At 42.4% G+C, this 21,413-nt stretch overlaps 1 long non-coding RNA gene across 3 annotated transcripts in view; it reads left to right on the forward strand.

Annotated features, from left to right (window-relative positions):
• The window catches only part of LOC110261575, a 38,291-nt gene extending 21,072 nt beyond the window's left edge, over window positions 1–17,219 (forward strand). Inside the window, exons 3-4 of one of the 3 annotated variants that reach the window (XR_002345863.1) lie at window positions 10,974–11,667; window positions 11,784–12,374. This is a non-coding gene — a long non-coding RNA (uncharacterized LOC110261575). Of the gene's footprint in view, window positions 1–10,973; window positions 11,668–11,783; window positions 12,375–17,037 lie in introns of those variants that run through there. The other 2 variants (XR_002345865.1, XR_002345864.1) reach the window with 2 other exon arrangements.

A 21,413-nucleotide genomic window follows, 5' to 3' on the forward strand; every position in this document is an offset into this window, starting at 1 on the left:
AGAATTATTTCAGAGATGCAAATCTGACTATTTACTTCTCTATTTAATAAACTTCCAGTGACTTACACTCACCTCAATACATTGTGTCAGTGATAAATTATCCTAAAACGTAGTGGCTTAAAGCATCAATAATCATGGAGTTCCTGTTGTGGCTCAGTGGAAATGAACCCAGCTGGTATCCATGAGGATGCAGGTTGAATCCCTGGCCTCGCTCAGTGGGTTAAGGATCCGGTGTTGCCCTGAGCTGTGGTGTAGGTTGCAGACGAAGCTCTGATCTGATGTTGCTGTGGCTGTGGTGTAGGATGGTACCTGCAGCTCCAATTCGACCCCTAGCCTGGGAATTTCCATATGCTGCGGGTGGGGTCCTAATAAGCAAAAACACTCACAAAAAAACATCGGTAATCACGTATGGTTCTGGAATTTGGAAAGGGCATGGCCAGGGAGTTCTTGCTTTGGAATCTTTTATGAGCATGCAGTCAGATTTTGGCTGGGGCTGCTGTTATCAGAGGCAAGGATCACTGATAGCTGTTTTAGAAACTGGCTGGTGCACATACCTAGGATAATGTCTGATCTTAAAATGTCCTATAAGATTCTTCATCCTTGTCAGCAGGAACAAGGACCTGCCATGTCCTGGTACATCTCCAAATTTGCTATTTCAGAAGTAAGGAGTAGTTTCTCATTCATTTACTCCTAAAGCCCAGCAGTTAGAGGTATAGACTTTAGTTCATTTATTTTAATTTTCTTGGGAAAGTAAGGGTTAATACCACTTAAAAATAAAATGTTCTTTGGTTAGTGTTACTGAAAAATACAAAATTATCTCTAAAACATGTATATAAAACAGTATATATTAAGCATGTATATTCAGATCGACATAACATACTTATTACCTAAAGTTTAATGTTTTTGATAACTTAAGTATAGCATACACAATATTTATTTATTTTGCTTTTTAGGGTTGCACCCACAGCATATGGAGGTTCCCAGGCTAGGGGTCCAATTGGAGCTACAGCTGCCGGCCTACACCACGAGCTGCTGGATCCTTAACCCACTGATTGAAGCCAGGGAATGAACCCGCAACCTCATGGTTCCTAGTTGGATTCATTTCCACTGCGCCATGACGGGAACTCCACCATACACAATATTTAAAGTTCATTAGTAAAATTAAATGTTCAGCAGGTTGGTACAACATTGTAAATCAACTATACTTTGATTGAAGAAGCAAAAATGGAGTTCCCGTCATGGCGCAGTGGTTAACGAATCCGACTAGGAACCATGAGGTTGTGGGTTCGATCCCTGGCCTTGCCCAGTGTGTTGGGGATCTGGCATTGCCATGAGCTGTGGTGTAGGTCACAGAGGCAGCTCGGATCCTGTGTTGCTGTGGCTGTGGCGTAGGCGGGCGGCTATGACTCCAATTTGACCCCTTTCAGGAACCTCCATTTGCCTCGGGAGCGGCCCAAGAAATGGCAAAAAGACCAAAAAAAAAAAAAGCAAAAAAAATTATTGTGCCAATTTCTGCTGTACCACAAAGTGACCCAGCCATACACGTATATACTTTCCTTTTTTTTTTTGGCTTTTTCTAGGGCTGCTCCCTCAGCTAGGGCCAGAGCCACAGCAACTCGGGATGCGAGCCGCCTCTGCACCCTACACCACAGCTCATGGCAACGGCAACACTGGATCCCTTAACCCACTGAGCAAGACCAGGGATCCAACCCGCACCCTCATGGTTCCTAGTCGGATTCGTTAACCACTGCACCACGACAGGAACTCCACATTCCTTTTCTTATATTATCTTCCATCATGGCCTATCTCAAGAGATTGGACATAGCTCCCTGTGCTGTACAGTAATACCTCATTGCCCATCCATTCTAAATGTAATACTTTGCATCTACCAACCCAAAATTCCTAGTCCATCCCACTCCCCCAATGCCCCTTTGGCAACCACAAGTCTGTTCTCTATGTCTGTGAGTCTGTTTCTGTTTTGTAGATAGATTCATTTGTGCCATATTTTCTTTATTTATTTTTATTTTTTCCATTGTAGCTGGTTTACAGTGTTTTGTCAATTTTCCACTGCACAGCAAGGTGACCCAGCCACACATGCATGTATATATTCTTTTTTCTCACATGATCATGCTCCATCAAAAGTGACCAGACATAGTCCCCAATGCTATACAGCAGGATCTCATTGCCTATCCATTCCAAAGGCACTAGTTTGCATCTATTAACCCCAAATTCCCAGTCCATCCCACTCCCTCCCCCTTGGCAACCACAAATCTGTTCTCCATGTCCATGATTTTCTTTTCTGTGGAAAGGTTAATTTATGCCATGTATTAGATTCAAGATATAGTGATATAATATGGTATTTGCTGCAAATGGCATTATTTTGTTCTTTTTATGGCTGAGTCCTATTCCATATATATATATATATATCACATCTTAATCCACCACTGTGTTGGTGGACATTTAGGTTATATCTATGTCTTGGCTATTGTGAATAGTGCTGCAATGAACATGTGGGTGAACATGTGTCTTTTTCAAGGAAAGTTTTGTTCAGATATATGCCCAAGAGTGGGATTGCTGGGTCATATGGTTGTTCTATGCATAGCTTTCTAAGGTGCCTCCATACTGTTTTCCATAGTGGTTGTACCAATTTACATTCCCACCAACAGTGCAGGAGGATTCCCTTTTCTCCACACTTTCTCCAGCATTTGTTAATTGTGGACTTATTAATCATGGCCATTCTGTCTGTGTAAGCTATTTGTACCATATTTTAGATTCCACATATAAGCGATATCATATGGAATTTGTCTTTCTCTTTCTGACTTAACTTCACTTAGTATGAGAATTTTTGGTTGTATCCATGTTGCTGCAAATGGCACTATTAAATTCTGTTCTGTGGCTGAGTAGTATTACATTATATATATATATGTTCCACATCTTTTTAATCCATTTATCTGTCAATGGACAAACAAGACGTAATAGGTTGTTTCCATGCTTTGGCTATTGTGAATAGTGCTGCAGTGAACATAGGGGTGCAGGTATCTTAATGAATTATAGTTTTGTCTGGATATATTCCCAGGAGTGGGATTGCTGGATCATATTGTATTTCTATATTTAGTTTTCTGGGGTCCCTCCTTACTGTTTTCCATAGTGGTTGTACCAATTTACATTCCCACCAACAGTGCAGGAGAGTTCTGTTTTCTCCACACCCTCTCCAGCATTTGTTATTTGTGGACTTATAAATGATGACCATTCTGACTGGTGTGAGGTGGTACTTCATCATAGGTTTGATTTACATTTCTCTAATTAGTGATATTGAGCATTATTTCATGTGCCTGTTGGCCATCTGTATGTCTTCTTGGGAGAAATGTCTATTTAGATCTTCTGCCATTTTTTCAGTTGGATTGTTTGTTTTTTTGTTGTTGTTGTAGAGTTGTATGAGTTGTTTGTATATTTTGGAAATTAAGCCCCTGTCTGTTGCATCATTTACAACTATTTTCTCCCATTCTGTAGGTTGTCTTTTCAGAGTTTTTTATGGTTTGTTTTGTTTTGCAAAAGCTTATAAGTTTGATTAGGTCCCATTTGTTTGTTTTTATTTCTATTGCCTTGGGAGACTGACTTAAAAAAACACTTGTATAGTTTATATAAGAGAATGCTTTGCCTATATTCTCTTCTAGGAGTTCTATGGTGTCATGCCTTATATTTAATCTTTAAGCCATTTTGTGTTTATTTTTATACATGGTGTAAGGGTGTGTTCTGGTTTCACTGATTTACATGTGGCTGTCCATTTTTCCCAGCACGACTTGCTGAAGAGGCTTCCCACCCCCTTTTTTTTTTTTTTTTTTAGTTTTTTTAGGGCTGCACCTGCAGCATATGGAAGCTCCCAGGCTAGAGGTCAAATTGGAGCTGTAGCTGCTGGCCTACACCACAGCCACAGCAAGGCCAGATCCAAGCTGTGTCTTCAACATACGCTGCAGCTTATAGCAACACTGGATCCTTAACCCACTGAGCAAGGCCAGGAATCGAACACGTGTCCACTAGTCAGATTTGTTACCACTGAGCCACGATGGGAACTCCTGACTTTTTCCCATTTTATATTCTTATCTCCTTTGTTGAAAATTAATTGACTGTAAGTGTCTGGGTTTATTGCTGGGCTCTCTGTTCTGTTCCATTGATCTGTATTTCTGTTTTTGTACCAATAGCACACTGTCTTGATTACTGTAGCTTTGTAATATTGTCTGAAGTCTGGGAGAGTTACACCTCCTACTTTGTTTTTTTCCTCAGGATTGCTTTGGCACTTCTGGGTCTTTTATGGTTCCATATAAATTTTGGGATTATTTCTTCTAGTTCTATGAAAAATGTCATGAAATGTACCCAGTATTTCTCATCAGCTCTCTCTTTCTAAGGCCAGACAAGCACCCTTCTTTATTTCTCCTATAGCACCTCCCAGCCCAATTCTTAGCATAAAGTAAATGGCCAAAAAATATTTGTTGGATTGGTAGTTTCTGTTGTGGCTCAGCAGGTTAAGGACTCAATATTGTCTCTGTGAGGATGCAGGTTTGATACCTGGCCTGGCTCAATGGGTTAAGGATCTGGAGTTGTTACAGCTGCAGGTAGTTTCAGATGCAGCTCATATCCAGGGTTGCTGTTGCAGATGCAACTTGTATCCAGGGTTGCTGTTGCAGATGCAGCTCAGATCTGGTGTTGCTATAGCTGTGGCATAGTCTGCAGCTGCAGCTCCAATTCGACCCCTAGCCCGGGAACTTCCATGTGCCACAGGTACAGCTGTAAATATAAAAAAAAAAAAATTGTTGGATTGGATTGAATAATAGCATTAATAAGTACTCCCTCAGCCCTCTCTTTGCAGTTCCCTTTGAACTTCTCCAGTGCAGGAGACAGTATTGTGTTCCAGGCATTATGCTAAGCACTTTACATGTATTGTCCCATTTATCTCTTCACCAATCTTATGACAGTGGTGCTTTATTTTACCCATTTTATAGATGAGAGAACTGAGGCTTAGAGAAGTTGGTCTCTACCATTCAAGCCTCAGAAAATTCTTTATATTCCAAAATTAAGTCCTGAAAAAGACTATTCAGTAAATTTTATGCCTAGTTATGAATATAATGATCTGTGATTTCTATTTGAAAGCCAATTGTGCATGTATTTAGCAACAATATTATTGAAGTATTATTCTTCAGGATATAGAGGAATGTGCTGTAGAAGATCTGAACAGAAAATACAGTACTCCTGGAGTTCCCATTGTGGCTGACTAGTATCCATGAGGATGTGGGTTCGTCCCCTGACCTCGCTCAGTGGGTTAAGGATATGGCATTGCTATGAGCTATGGTGTAGGTCACAGATCCTGTCTTGTTGTGGCTGTGGGCAGGCCAGCAACTGCAGCTCCAAATCAACCCCTAGCCCAGGAACTTCCATATGTTGCAGGTGTGGCCCTGAAAAGAAAAAAGAAAGAAAGAGAGAAAGAGAGAAAGAAAGAACAATCCTCCTTACTTCTAAGATAGTTTTATATTCTCATTTTAAAGTTCTGAAATCAGGATGGATATAGCTTATTGTTGGTGTAAACACTTATTACACTGCCTTTTTTGTTTCTCTCAAATGCTGTTGGTGCCCCTTAGAACTGCAAAAATACATTATGTCAAAGACATGGCCCATGCCTCTGCCTTCCCATGGTCTATTAAAGAATGTGATGACAATACATATACTTCATAAAGCTGGGCCAACATCCTCTTGTCTTCCAGGAACTTGCTGGCTTTCTGCCATACTTATACATTTACAAAATGCATCTGCAGAGTTCAGCACTTTTACTTTTGAGAGGTTGAAGCACTTTAGAGACTCTGGTTAATATTCTGTAGTAAACAAAGATAAAATATATGGTCTCCTATATAACAAGGAAAGGACCATTGATTTTACTGGAAGAGACTGTATGTCTCCTCATATAGTAACTTAAGCATATTTACTTAAGTCCTATTGTCATTATCTTCAGCATCACCATCTCTGTCACCATCACTGTGATGTTCATAATCATGATGTACATTGTGGGGGGAAAAAGTCCAACACCCCAGTGTTCCTTCCAGAGTTATCATTGTTAAAGTAGAAGAACACATTTTAAAATTAATTATGAAGATGAGACCTTTGGGAATGACTTGGCTGGCCTGGAGCCTGTGAAGAAAGAGCTAAACTGCTCTACAAGAAATACATGAGGGCGTTCCTGTCGTGGCTCAGTGGTTAAGGAACCCAACTAGGATCCATGAGGATGCAGGTTCAATCCCTGGTCTTGCTCAGTGGGTTAAGGATCCGGTGTTGCCATGAGCTCTGGTGTAGGTCGCAGACACAGCTCAGATCCCAAGTTGCTGTGGCTGTGCTGTAGGCCAGCAGCTGTAGCTCTGATTTGACCTCTGCCCTGGGAATTTCCGTATGCCGCAGGTTCGGCCCCAAAAAACAAAGAAAAAGAAAAATACTGCCAAGAAAACAAAAAAACAAGCCACGGACTGGGAGAAAATGTTTGCCAAAGACGTATCTGGTAAGGGACTATTACTCAAAATATACAAAGAACTCTTAAAAACTTAACAATAAAAAAATAAACAACCTGAGCAAGACAATGAAACTACTCTGTATGATACTATAATGGTGGATACCTATCATTATACATTTTTCCAAAACCGTAGAATGGACAACACCAAGAATGAACCCTAGTGTAAACTGCAGGCTCTAGGTGGTAATGATGACTCAGTGCATGTTCATCATTTGTACCAAATTTATCGTGCTGGTGGGGGATGTTGATAATGGGGAAGATTATTCATGTGTGGACTCAGGCATATATAGAAAATCTCTGTACCTTTCCCTCAATTTTACTGTGATCCTAAAACTGCTCTTAAAAAATACATTTTAAAAAGTCATTTGAGGAAGTGAGGTCTGAGAGGTTAACTAACTTTCTCGGAGAAAAATAGCACATCTGTGATTAAAATATGGCTCCTGGGACTTCTGCTTTCTGTCATGACGGAGTAACAGGAACTGAATTTTCTGCCTGCCTTAAAAAATTGAAAAACTGAACAAAAACATTTGAAACAACAGTTTCAAATTCAGACATTGGGGAGTTCCCGTCATGGCTCAGCAGTAACAACCCCCTACTAGTATCCATGAGGACTCGTGTTCGATCCCTGGCCTCACTCAGTGGGTTAAGGATCCAGAGTTGCTGTGAGCTGTAGTGTAGGTTACAGATTTGGCTCAGATCCCACATTGCTGTGGCTGTGGCGTAGGCTGGCAGCTGCAGCTCTGATTCACACCCTAGCCTGGGCACTTCCATATGCCACGGATGTAGCTCTAAAAAGAAAAGAAAATTCAAGGAGTTCCTGTTGTGGCTCTGCAGTTAACAAACCTGACTAGTATCCATGAGGACAAGGGTTCGATCGCTGGCCCTGCTCAGTGGGTTAAGGATCCAGCATTGCTGTGGCTGTGGTGTAGGCCGGCAGCTGCAGCTCCGATTTGACCTCTAGCCTGGGAACTTCCTCATGCCTCTGGTGCATCCCTAAAAAGACCAAAAAAAAAAAAAAAAGTACAGACATTGGACAACATGCAGCATAGCACAATCATAAAAGGAAATGATAAAAGGTGTGGCTGTAAAAAGAAAACCAAAATATACCAGGTCAAAAGAGAGCTGTAGGGGCTATGTTAGTATCAGACGAAGTAGATTGCAGAGCAGAGAACATTAGCAAGAATAAAGAGGTTCCTTTCATAATTGAGTCACTTCCTCAAAGGACAATCTTAACTGTTTATACACTTAGTAACAGAGTTTCAAAATAAAATGAAGCAAAAAATGGTAGAATTGCAATGAAAAATAGACAAATCCACAATTACAGACAGAGATTTCAGCATCTCACAATAATTGATAAAACAAGTAGACAGAAAGTCAGAAAAGCTATGGAAGACTTGAACAACACTATCAACAAATGTAACCTAATTGACACTGGGCTGGGGATAGAACACCTCATCAGCGACCCAAGCCACCACAGAGACAATGCCGGATCCTTAACCTGCTGTGCCACAGTGAGAACTCCCACATTCTTTCTTAAGGACACACAGAACATTTATCAAAATAGACTTATATTTATTCTGGGACATAAAACAAGTCTCAATATATTTTAAAAGATTCAATAATATAAAGTAATTCTATGACCAAATAAAATTAAATTTAAAATGGATGACAGATATTTGAAAAATGCCCAAATATTTGGAAACTAAGCTGTATTCTTCTAAATAACACGTGGATCAAAGAAGAAATCCGAAAGAAATTATAACATGTGGCTTAATTTTTATTTCCATTAAGTGAAACACATTTACTCCTCAAATGCTAATTTATTCTTCTTCTTCAAATCTATTTTCCTGTCGAATCATCATGCAGAAGCAATCTTGTTATGATTCTTTAAGGTTTAATGTATGTATTTTATTTCTGGAGATCTGTTTTCTTTCCCTAGTGAGAATAACTGTTTTATAATGCGATGTCTTTGTACACTGGATTTCCAGGAATTGAAGCCCAACTCAAATCAGCATTACTAAAAAGGAGGATTTGTTGGAAGAATCCTGGAATAGCTCACAGACTTGAGGAATGCCATGTATAGTAGTTTCCTATGGCTGCTTAAAACAACACAAATTTAATATTTAATATTTTGGAGGTCAGAGATAAAAGAGTCTCATGGGACTAAACTTTAGGCGTCCGTAGGGCTGCATTTCTTCTGGAGGCTCTGGGGGGAATCTTTTTCCTTGCCTTTTTCAACTTCTAGAGGCCAGACACACTTCTGGGGTCGTGGCCCACTTCTTCTGTCATCAAAGCCAGCATTGTTGGGCCAAGTCTTTCTCAGACTGCCATCTTCCTGGTTCCCTTCTGCCTCTGTCTTCCACTCACTTATGAGGACACTTGGGATTATATTGGGCCCACCCAGTATAACCCAGGATAATTTTCCCATCTCAAAGTTAACTGATTAGCAACCTTAATTCCATCTGCAAGATTAATTCCCCTTTGCCAGGTAAGGTAACATACTCAGGTTCTAGAAGTCAGGACACGAATCTCTTTGGGGGCCGTTATTCTGTTTATTACACCACGTAAATATAGTTGGACTTAGAAACATGCCATGCAGTGTCATCTGTAACGAGGACAAGAAGCTGTAGTCTGTTTCTGAGGGCAGCTTTGGGCAACTTTGCTTAAAAAAGAACTTGATATCTTTAGAGTGTCTTTGGAGCTACAGAAAGAAGTTTCTGAGTACTTCTTTTTTTTAGGAGCACCCAAACAACAGGCGCATTTATCCTAGGAACTGTCTTATAATCAAACTTAATTTCTACACAAGACATGCAGAATACTCTCATGCTATTTCTTGTTCCTTTAAAATTTATGAAACAGGAGTTCCTGTTGTGGCACAGTGGAAATGAATCCAACTAGTATCCATGAGGATGTGAGTTCGATCCCTGGCCTTGCTCAGTGGGTTGGCATCCGGTATTACGATGTGCTGTGGTGTAGGTCACAGAAATGGCTCAGATCCCACCTTGCTGTGGCTGTGGTGTAGGCCAGCAGCTGCAGCTCTGATTCGACCCCAGGCCCAGGAATTTCCATATGCAGCAGGTGCAGCCATAAAAAGAAAAATTTATTTATTTATTCGTCTTTTTGCCTAGGGCTGCACCCACGGCCTGTGGAGATTCCCAAAATAGGGTTCTAATTGGAACTGTAACCACCAGCCTACGTCACAGCCACAGCAACACGGGATCCGAGCCAAGTCTCCAACCTATACCACAGCTCATGGCAATACCGGATCCTTAACCCGCTGAGCAAGGCCAGGGATCAAACCTGAAACCTCATGGTTCCTAGTCGGATTCGTTAGCCACTGAGCCATGACCGGAACTCCAAGAAAAATTTATGAAACAATGAAATAATGAGCCAATTGATACAAAAGCAATTATCAAATAAATATATTAGTGGAAGACATTTTTACACTCGTGCTTAATTTGGGCTTTTTTTTTTTTTTTTTTTTTTTTCCTTTTTATGGCCTCACCTGCAGCATATGGAAGTTTCCAGGCCAGGGGTCAAATTGGAGCTGCAGCTGTGGCCTATGCCACAGCCATAGCCACACCAGATCTGAGGCACGTCTGTGGCCTGTCGCTTGCAGCAATACCGGATCCTTAACCACTGACCCAGGGCAGGGATTGAACCCACATCCTCATAGAGACAGTGTCGGGTCCTTAACCCAGTGAGCCACAATGGGAACTCCATTTTGGGCATTACTGACGTATCCAGCCAGTGCTACAGTTCTTTGGTTCACTCAGCAGAAGCTTCAGTATAATCTTACCTTCCCTTCCTTCCATACAATACAGGAGTTAGGAGGAGGTCTCCCTCTTCCAGTTACTATTCTTAGGGTAATTCTAGCAATTCTTTTTTTTATTACTCAATGAATTTTATTACATTTATAGTTGTACAACAATCATCACAACCAAATTTTAAAGCATTTCCATTCCAAACCCTCAGTGCATCCCCCCACCTCCCAACCTGTCTCATTTGGAAACCATAAGTTTTCCAAAATCTGTGAGTCAGTATCTGTTCTGCAAAGAAGTTCCTTGTGTCCTTTTTTTAGATTCCACATGTAAGTGATAGCATTTGATGTTGGTGTCTCACCATCTGATTGACTTCACTTAGCATGATAATTTCTAGGTCCATCCATATTACTGCAAAGGACATTATTTCTTTCCTTTTAATGGCTAAGTAATATTCCATTGTGTATGTGTACCACAACTTCTTTATCTACTCCTCTGTTGATGGACATTTAGGTTGTTTCCATGACTTGGCTATTGAACATAGTGCTGCAGTGAACATTGGAGTACATGTATCTTTTCAAGTCATGATTTTCTCTGGATAGATGCCCAGGAATGGGATTGCTGGATCACATTATAACAATTCTGAATTTTCTTTTTTTCCCCAGATTACCTGATGTTTAGCTTTCCAGTCTCAAGACCAGTCCTCAGTATTCAAGGTTGTCTTAGGCACTTGGCTTGGAGTCATCGATTCTAACTCAAAGTAATGTCATTATCTTTGATCTCCAGTGACCTTTGCCTCCACTCACTTTTATCCACTCCCTTCCATGGTTGCACCCTGGGAACTGCTACCCAGTTGAAACAATAGATTGCTCAGTGCAGGATCTGAGCCATGTCTGCGACCTACACCACAGCTCACGGCAACACAGATCCTTAACCCACTGAACGAGGTCAGGGATCAAACCCAGAGCTTCTCTCTCTCATTCCACTTTCTGGCCACAGCATTCTGTTCTTCTTGCTCCCTCATTCAGTTACTCTCCTGGCCCCTGTTTGAGTCTAACTGCTATAATAAACAAATTTAAATCTCTGTGGTTACATTAGTTAGCCATTGCTATCTAATAAACCACCCTAAAATGTATTGCCTTAAAACAGCAGTTATTCATTATGAACACAGATTTGCAGATCAGCTGAGTGTGGCTGAGCTGAGCTCTGGATGAGCTCATGGCAGTGGCAGAGACAGATGAGTGCAAGTGGAAGCACAAGCCAGGTCTTGGACCCTAAGCGCACTAACAGTCACTTCCCCTCACGTGTTATGGACCAAAGCAAGTCACATGATCATGCCCGAAGTTAAGGGGCCACAAGGTACAAGGGATGGTGGCATGAGTGTGGACCCAGGGAGAGTGGAAGCATTGGGGTGAAAAATACAGTCAACCATAGTAGCTGAACACAGTTAAAGACTTCTCTCTCTCATTTCACAGTGCATCCAGTATGATCAGCAGGGGAATGCTGCTCTACCCAGTCATACCTCAACCCAACCTCCTTCTGCTGTGTGGTTCTCTCATCTCTCTGGGCTTTATCATTCTCTGTATCCAGCTGGCAGAGGTGGAAAGAGAGGCAAAGTGTGCATGATCACGGAGGCAGGCCGAGTAATGACCCCAAGGAGGTCCTCATTGTAATCTCTAGAATTGTGACTGTTACCTTACATTGCAAAAGGGACTTTGCAGATGTGATGAGGGTCTTAAATTGGGTAAATTTTCCTGGAATATCTGAGTGGGCCCTAAATGTAACTACGAATGTCCTCATAGAAGAGGGAGGCAAGAAGGTCAAAGGAGGAAGAAATAAGCATATTTGAAGATCAAAGATGCCATGATGTGAGGAAGGGTTCAGAAGCCAAGGAGTGCAGCAGGTAGGATCCAGAAGCTAAAAAAAACAAGGAAATGGATTCTCCACTAGACCCTCCTGAAGGAACCAGCCCTGCTACACCCTGACTTTAGCTAGTGAAACTGATTTGGAACTGATGGCCTCTATCAATAAGATGATACATTTGTATTGGTGTTTTGTTGTGGGGTTTTTTTTGGGGGGGGGTTGCGTTTTTTTAGGGGGGGTGGCCACACTCTTGGCATATGGAAATTCCCAGGCTAGGGGTTGAATCAGAGCTACAGCTGCCAGCCTACACCACAGCCACAGCAACGCAGGATCCAAGCCCCATCTGCAACCTACATCACAGCTCGTGGCAGTGCTGGATCCTTGACCTACTGAGTGAGGCCAGGGACAGAACCCACATCCCCATGGATACTAGTCAAATTCATTTCCTCTTCGCCACAACGGGAACTCCTGTTTTAAGTGATTAAGTTTGTGGTGATTTGTTAGAGAAGTAATAGGAAATGAATACAATTACACAAGAGGTTTTTCAGGGGCAGACATGTGCACATCATTTTTATTCACATCCCATTGAACCCAGTCACACAGCCACTCCTGTCTCCATGGGGTCTAGGGAACGTAGTCTCTTCAATGTTCAGGAAAAAAATAGGAAGAGGCTTGGGTGACTATCTGGCCATTCTCCTCCATAGCCCTTCATGTAAGCATCCAAAATGTGGATCCCACCACTCAAACCAAACATCTTTTGTGCTTCACCTGCACCAGGCTCCTGCCCCATACCAGATCATTACAATTATTTCGGCCTCAGACATGAAGTGAATCCTGTCAGGGGTGATCGTGATTTTCATCAGGATTTCTGAGACCCTCCCACACCAAGTTCATACAATGTCCCCATTCAGTTAAATGCAGGAGGACAAGAGAAATACCTTTAATGATTTAGAATTTAGTGTATGCTGCCAAGATGCCTTTAAAACGAGGATGCACATGTTCTGACTTTCCTTTTTAGAAACTGCAAGGCAAAGGAAATTGTGTAAATAGCAAGGTCAGAGAAGTGACTGAAAACTGTGGTTGTAGAATATAAAAGAGTAAATAATTCAGTATCTTTTCTGAGTCAACAAGCAGAAAGAAACCTCAAGAGGTCATTTGGCCCAACTCTATGCTTCTGGGAAGGCAGATGGAAATCACCCCAGATGGGGTGTGGGGGCGGGGAAGACAGGGAGGTGTCATCCGTTCTGTTTCAAGATCATTAAGCACAGAGAAGGTTGTAGAGACCTTTTCAAAGTTTTGTCTGAGTCCTCAAAGTCAACGTCCAGTATCTGCTACGTGCCTTATCCATGGAAGACCTGCTGGCACCTAGCTCAGCTGCAGGGTGGAGAAACTCTGGGTCTCCATCCTAGCTGAAGGAAAACTAACCCTCAAGCCTCCTCTCTGCCTGGTGGGGCTGAACTGCTAGGTTAGTTGGACCAAGGCAGGGGTTGAACCCAAGCCACAGCAGTGACAACACCGGACCCTTAACTGGGAAACTCCCAGGAGGCAGCCTTCTGAGTCCTAAAATTAAGAGCAAGAATATCTCCCAGGTCAGCACGTGCCTCAGTGCATCTGAAGCCCCGATTCTCTCCAGACCTAAAGTCTGAAGAGAGGAAATCAAGACCCACGTGATTGTCCATACACTCCTCTCCTCTTGCTTCCCCTTCCCTGCATCAGGGCTGAAAGTTGCTGACAATCCTATATCTCTGTCTCCACCTCTACCCCAAGGCAAGATCTTAGGGGCAGGCAGGAAAGTCTTATTTCCACTGTCATGGGAGCTCTATGACTTCTTCTACCAGCCAAGAGTCCTGCAAGGGATCACTCTTTCTTACTCTGAGGCAGTAAACCTCTAGACTGAGGCCAAAGATAGAAAGCTAGGGAACACAATTTAGGGATGTATTTCTTTTTTTTTTCTTTTTATTTATTTATTTATTTATTTATTTGCTTTTTAGGGCTGCACCCGTGGCTTATGGAGGAAGTTCCCAGGCTAGGGGTCAATTGGAGCTATAGCCCCTGGCCAACACCACAGCCACAGCAATGCAGGATCTGAGCCATGTCTGCAACCTACATCACAGCTCACACAACACAGATCCTTAACCCACTGAACGAGGTCAGGGATCAAACCCACATCCTCACGGATACTACTCAGGTTTGGGAAGCCACTGAGCCACAATGGGAACTCCTAGGGATGTATTTCTATTCACTGTCTTGATATTTACAAAAACAAGTCCTATTTCACTAAGGAGTGGCAAAGTTCTGTCTGACTCAAATCTTTGCACATGAAGTCGTTTTAACTTTTTTTTTTCTCAAAGTCAGCCTTGCATTATATTTCCCAGCTTTTTAATGTTTTAATTTTATACTGTATCCAACTGTCAGTGAAAAGTTCCCACAGTATATCTTGGAGAGCATTTCATATCTATTCCCCAGCTTTTAAATTCCATTTTATTGCAATTTGGTTAAAACTCTCCATTAAGGACTCCTTACGGTGCTATTGCTGTGGTGGACTTCTTTCTGCCCTCAAAGAGATTTAAATCCTTTGGGACTTCTGCTGGCCTGGGTTCTGCCGGTCTTAGTTCTGTGTTATCCCCATCCTCAACCTTGAACTTTTTTGCTTTGTAAATGAACCCTCTTTGACTCTTAGTTGAGTGTGACATCTGCTTCCTATTAGAATCCTGACTGGTAGACAGGAAGTATGTGGCTCCACTGCTTTAACTCCTGTGGCAGATGGCTAGCTAAGTCACGCGCCCTTCTGAAGTGCAGCGTTGCTGCTGCTCAGCCAAGAGGTTACTGTCATTTCCCAGACCCCTTGTGTCAGGAGGAGTCACGTGACTGAATGTGAACAGAGGAGGTGTTTCTGCTGCCAGGCCTGGCCCACTAAAGCCTCCCACTTGATCTGGGCCTTCCTGTGCCCTTGTTCTATAGCATCTGAGCCTTCTGGGCAGGCATTCCTAATCATTTCGAGCCATGGATAACTGCATCCCTTCCCAGAATCTCTCTCTCTCTCTCTCCTTTTTTTTTTCTTAAACTTTGGAGTAATTTTGGATTTACAGAGAAATTGCAAAGATAGGTCTTTGTTATTTGGGCTATCACAGAGTATCATAGACGGGGTGGCTTATAAACAACAGAAATTTATTTCTCATGGTTCTAGAGGCAGGTTAGTCCAAGATCAAGGCGCCAGCAGATTTAGCATCTGATGAAGGCCTACTTCCTCAGAGATGGCCATCTTCTTACTGTCACCTCATGTAGCAAAGGATGAGGGATCTTTTCAGGGCCTCATTTATGAGGGCACTAATCCCATTCATGGGAGACCCTAGTCACTACCCAAAGAACCCACCTCCTAATACCATCACCTTGGGGGTTAGCATTTCAACATGAATTTCGAGGGACGTAAACGTGCAGTCCATTGCGATGGTTGAATTTCCGTATATTCCCCACTTGGTTTTAGTTTCTTCTTCTTCTTCTTCTTCTTTTTTCTTTTTTTAGGGCCACACCCTCAGCATATGGAAGTTCCCAGGCTAGGGGTCCAGTTGGAGCTGTAGCTGCCGCCTGCGCCACAGCCACAGCAACTCAGGATCTGAGCCACGTCTGCAACCTACACCACAGCTCATGGCAACACCAGATCTTTAACCCACTGAGTAAGGCCAGGGATGGAACCCGAATTCTCATGGATACTGGTCAGGTTCGTTAACCACTGAGCCACTACAGGAACTCCTAGTTTCTTCTAATGTTATCAGCTTACATGACTAGGGTGCATTTGCTAAAACCAACATAAGTACAGTATTATTAAGTAAACTCCGGACTTTATTCAGACTTCACCAGTTTTTCCATTAATATCCCTTTTCAGTCCCAGGGTCTAATCCAGGATGTCTCTAGTTGTTATGTCTCCTCAGCTTTCTTTGGTCTGTGACGGTGTCTCAGTCTTTCCTTTTTTCATGAATTTGATAGGCACTTTTGAGAAGTACTGGTCAGGTATTTTGTGGAATTCCAAAATAATGTTTTACATGCGTAAAATAAGATATAAAGGAAAACAAATCATATCAAAATATAGGTACCATTTTTCTAATACCTATATAGGAATTTTTAAAAATTGTGATACAATAATATATGTGTGGAGTTCCCGTCTTATCACAGCGGAAATGAATCTGACTAGGAACCATGAGGTTGTAGGTTTGACCCCTGACCTCGCTCAGTGGGATAAGGATCCGGCATTGCCTTGAGCTGTGGTATAGGTCACAGATGTGGCTCAGTTCTGATATTGCTGTGGCTGTGGTATAGGACGGCAGCTCCAATTGGACCCCTGGCCTGGGAACCTCCATATGCTGCAGGCGCGGCACTAAAAAAGCAAAAAAATATATGTGTGTGTGTGTGCACGCTTTTTTTTTTGTCCTTTTTTTTTTTTTTAGGGCTGTACCCATGGTGTATGGAGGTTCCAAGGCTAAGGGTCAAATCGGATCTGTAGCTGCCGGTCTACAACAACACAGCCACGGCAATGCAGGATCCTTAACCCACTGAGGGAGGCCAGGGATCGAACTCATGTTCTCATAGATGCTCGTCAGGTTCGTTAACCAATGCCACAATGGGAACTCCAATATATGTGCTTTTACTATAATACATTATGTAACTAGATTTAGTAACTATCTTAACTTTGAAATAGTGGTGAGCATACACATTATTTTGAGATTCTGTAACAACTATAATATAACATGAAAATACCTGTGAGTTGTCTTGGTGGCAGTCATGGGTACCACTAATATTACTATGATTTGCTGCCTACAGTAAAGGCTAGAGAAAATAGAGATGTAAAATTTTTCCCATCCAAATTTACAGATTCTCTGAATTCTGCGGTCTCCAGGACTGTCCTAAAAGAGATGGCAGGACCACAAGATGGGACCACAAGATACTGAGTTCCTGAGTATCTGCATATATCAGAGACTCCACCCTCAGACTCTCTCCCATTGCCAAACACACTTTGCCTAAGTAAGAAATAAATCCTGTGAGGTTGCACCATTGACGTTTGGGGTTTATATGTTAAAGCAGTTGGCATCATCTTAACTAATATGACTCTTTTTTAAAAAATTGAATTGTAGTTGATTTGTAATGTTGTATTAATTTCTGCTGTACAGCAAAGTGATTCAGTTGTGCATATGTATTCTTTTCTAATATATTCTCTTTCATTATGGTTTACTACAGGATATTGAAATAGTTCCCTGTGTTACACAGTAGGACCTTATTATTTATCCATTCTATATATAATAGCTTATATCTGCTGCCCCAGAACTTCCAATCCAGCCTCTTCCCCACCGCCTCTCCCTTAGCAATCACAAGTATGTTCTCTATGTCCATGAATTTGTTTCTGTTTCATAGACGGGTTAATTTGTGTCATATTTTAGAGTCCACGTATATGTGACACCATATGATATTTGTCTTTCTCTTTCTGACTTACTTAGCTTTCAACTAATATGACTCTTAACCACTAAATTTTATACATATATATGTACTGAAAATACAAAAGTGCATGTATTTGTATTAATTCTTTTTCTTACAAGTGACCAAAAGTCCAACCAAAAAAGATGTTACTGGAAGAGAATTGGGGTATCTCACTGGATACAAGAAGTTGAATCATCAGGCTTCTTAAAGCGTTCAGGTCAGGGGGGTTCCCGTTATGGCTCAGCAGTAACTAATCTGACTAGTCTCCATGAGGATGTGGGTTCAGTCCCTGGCCTTGCTCAGTGGGTTAAGGATCCAGCATTGCCCTGAGCTCTGGTGTAGGTCACAGACATGGCTCAGATCCCCTGCTTTGCTGTGGCTGTGGCGTAGGCCAGCAGCCACGGCACCAATTCAACCCCTAGCCTGGGAACTTCCATATGTGAAGGGTGTGGACCTAAAAAGACAAAAAAAAAAAAAAAAAAAAAGTGTTCAGGTCAGAGCAGCTCCAGGAATCTCGGCAGCAGCATTCTGGGGTCTTGCCTCTTATGATGGACCCTGCCATTAATAAGACTTAGCTTCCACCTATGTTGAGGAAAGTCTCTGCCAAGATCCTTAGGCACAGAAATCTGATTGGCCCAGCCACCTTGAGTCAGATGACCTCCTCTGGTCCAATCAGCTGTGACAAGGATTTACTGTCCATGATTGAAACATGGCTTTGGGGGCCACTATCTCTTGATTGGGACAGGTAGTTCTAAGCAAATGATAACAATGGCATTATAACAAATATCTGAGCTTTTGCCATAAACCAAATGCTCTTCCATGTGCTTTATATGGATTATTTTAAACCTCCTCAAACCCTTTGAGATAGATACATGCTATTATTCCCATTTTAACAAAGAAGAAACCAAAAAACAAAATAGTTTAGAAAAATATCCGGGGCTCCATAATAATTAAATGGAAAACCAAGATGTTAGACTCAGACCATCTAACTCCAGAGTCTGTGTTACTGTTGCCATATTACACATGAGGAAACAGGCTCAGAAAAACAGCTTGGTTCGCTCACAGTTACAGGATACAGGGCCAAGATCCGAACAGGAGACTGTCCCCAGAGCCCTTGTCCTTTTCTAACTGTTGCAGGTAAAGGAGGGGTGGTAGTGATGGAAGCAACTCCTGGGCCCATCTTGAAGGATGGAGAGGAACAGATGAGCAGGAAGTCAGTTCAGACAATTCGAACAGAGAAAGCCTTGCATGACCTGCTCAGACTGGAAAGGTCAGCACCCCTTTCTGGGCCAGGTATACTCTGGGTCTCTTCACTACAATGAGAGGGCAAGTTTAACACCATAGATCAAAGGTTTTCCTGGACCTGCCATTTTTTTCACTATTGAATGCAGTGTCCAAACACTGTTTCTTTTTTTTCATTGTTTTTTTTTTTTTGTTGTTGTTGTTTGTCCTTTTAGGGCCACACTGGTGGCATATGGAAGTTCCCAGGCTAGGGGTCAAATCAGAGCTGTAGCTGCCAGCCTACACCACAGCCACAGCAATGCCAGAACCAAGCCTCTTCTGTGGCCTACACCACAGCTTACCGAAATACTGGATCCTTAACCCGCTGAGCGAGGCCAGGATCAAACCGGAGTCTTCATGGATACTAGTCAGGTTTGTTAACCACTGAGCCATGACAGTAACTCCTCAAAAACTGTTTCAAGCTCACTCCTGAGGTGGAAAAGTTTATAAGTGTGGACACTCTTGGGCCTGGCTCAGGGTGAACAGTAGTACAAGAGACAAACAGGGAGTTCCCGTCGTGGCGCAGTGGTTAATGAATCCAACTAGGAACCACGAAGTTGCGGGTTCGGTCCTTGGCCTTGCTCAGTGGGTTAGAGATCCGGCGTTGCTGTGAGCTGTGGTGTAGGTTGCAGACGCAGCTCGGATCCTGCGTTGCTGTGGCTCTGGCGTAGGCCGGTGGCTGCAGCTCCAATTTGACCCCTAGCCTAGGAACCTCCATATGCCACTGGAGTGGCCTTAGAAAAAGACAAAAGACAAAAAAAAAAAAAAAAAAAGACAAACAGAAGTGGGGCAGGGAGACAGGGCCTATGGCTGAGCCTCTGTGAGGGATTTCTAGGCCTTTGGCAGTAGGAGCTGGGAACCTGAGCCACAGCAGTGCCAAAGCCCTATCCTTAACTTGCTAGGACACCAAGGAACTCCAAAAGCTTCCTTTCTTGGGACTCCTATGACAAAGGTTGAGACTGCTGCACCCCATTATTCTTTGCTGAAAAATGGCTCTTGCCGAGGTGCTTTTATTTATTTATTTTTTTAATTTTAATTTTATTTTTGTCTTTTTAGGGTCCTACCCATGGCATATGGAAGTTCCCAGGCTAGGAGTCGAACAGGAGCTGTAGCTTCTGGCCTACGCCACAGCCATGACAACATGGGATCTGAGCCACGTCTGTGACCTACAGCAATGCTGGCTCCTTAACCCACTGAGTGAGACCAGAGATGGAATCTGCATTCTCATGGATACTAGTTGGGTTCTTACTGCTGAGCCACAAGGGTTACTCACACCCAGGTGCTTTTAGATCTTAAAGGGATAGCTACTCCTAAAGAGATGAAAGCAGCAGGTTTTCCAAACAAAGCCTGGGGTCTGTAAGCATTTCTCATTCTCTTTTATGCAAAGATGCAGATACCTTTTCTCTTCTTTTCTTTTTTCCTTTTTTTTTTTTTTTTGTCTTTTTAGGGCCCCACCTGCAGCATGTGGAGGTTCCCAGGCTAGGGGTCTAATCAGAGCTATAGCCTCCGGCCTATACCAAGGCCACAGCAACAGAGGATCCAAGCTGTGTCTGCGACCTGCACAACAGCTCATGGCAACACCAGATCCTCAACCCACTGAGCAAGGCCAGGGATCGAACCCACAACCTCATGGTTCCTAGTCAGATTTGTTAACCACTGAGCCATGACAGGAATTCTGCAGATACCTTTTCAGAAAAGAATGCAGTGACCTTTGAAATAGTATTCCTTTTTTTTTTTCTTTGACCTGCAGAAATACAGAAGTTCCCGAGTCAGGGGTCAAATCAGTGCTGCATCTGCGACCTATGCTGCAGCTTTCAGCAACGCTGGATCCTTAACCCACGGAGTGAGACCAGGGATCAAACCTGCATTATCACAGAGACCACATTGGGTCTTTAACCCACTGAGCCACAGTGGGAACTCCCTGGAATATCATTCTTAAAAACACTATGTGTAAGCCTAAGAAAGAAATTCTCCAGTCACTTCATTCTTTCTTCTTTAAATTGAGATATAATTCACATACCATAAAATTCACCCTTTTAAAGTGTATAATTAGTGGTTTTTAGTATATACATCATGTGCAACCATTGCCACTGCTTAATTCCAAAATATTTTGATCACTCTAAAAAGAAACCACTTACCCATTAGCAGTCACTCCCTATTTCCTGCCCCCCTCAGCAATCACTGTCTACTTTTAGAGATGTATGTGTATCAAGGAACAATTTTCAATTTATTTTCTGATCTTTTTTCCTTAAAAACACATAAATTTAATATCCGGCACTTCAACATATGGTGTTGGAACAACTGGACCACAACATGAAAAAGAAGGAAAGTGAGGAATTACCTGGTGGTCTAGTGGTTAGGACTCAGCACTTCCACCGCTGCAGCCTGGGTTCAGTCCCTGTTCTGGGAACCGAGATCCACATTAAGCTGCTGCACACTGCAGGCCACCCCTCCCCCCATGAAAAGAATGAAAGTGGACAGCTATCTTACACTAT

The sequence above is a fragment of the Sus scrofa genome, chromosome 7, assembly GCF_000003025.6.
Source record: "Sus scrofa isolate TJ Tabasco breed Duroc chromosome 7, Sscrofa11.1, whole genome shotgun sequence".
Taxonomy (NCBI): Eukaryota; Metazoa; Chordata; class Mammalia; order Artiodactyla; family Suidae; genus Sus; species Sus scrofa.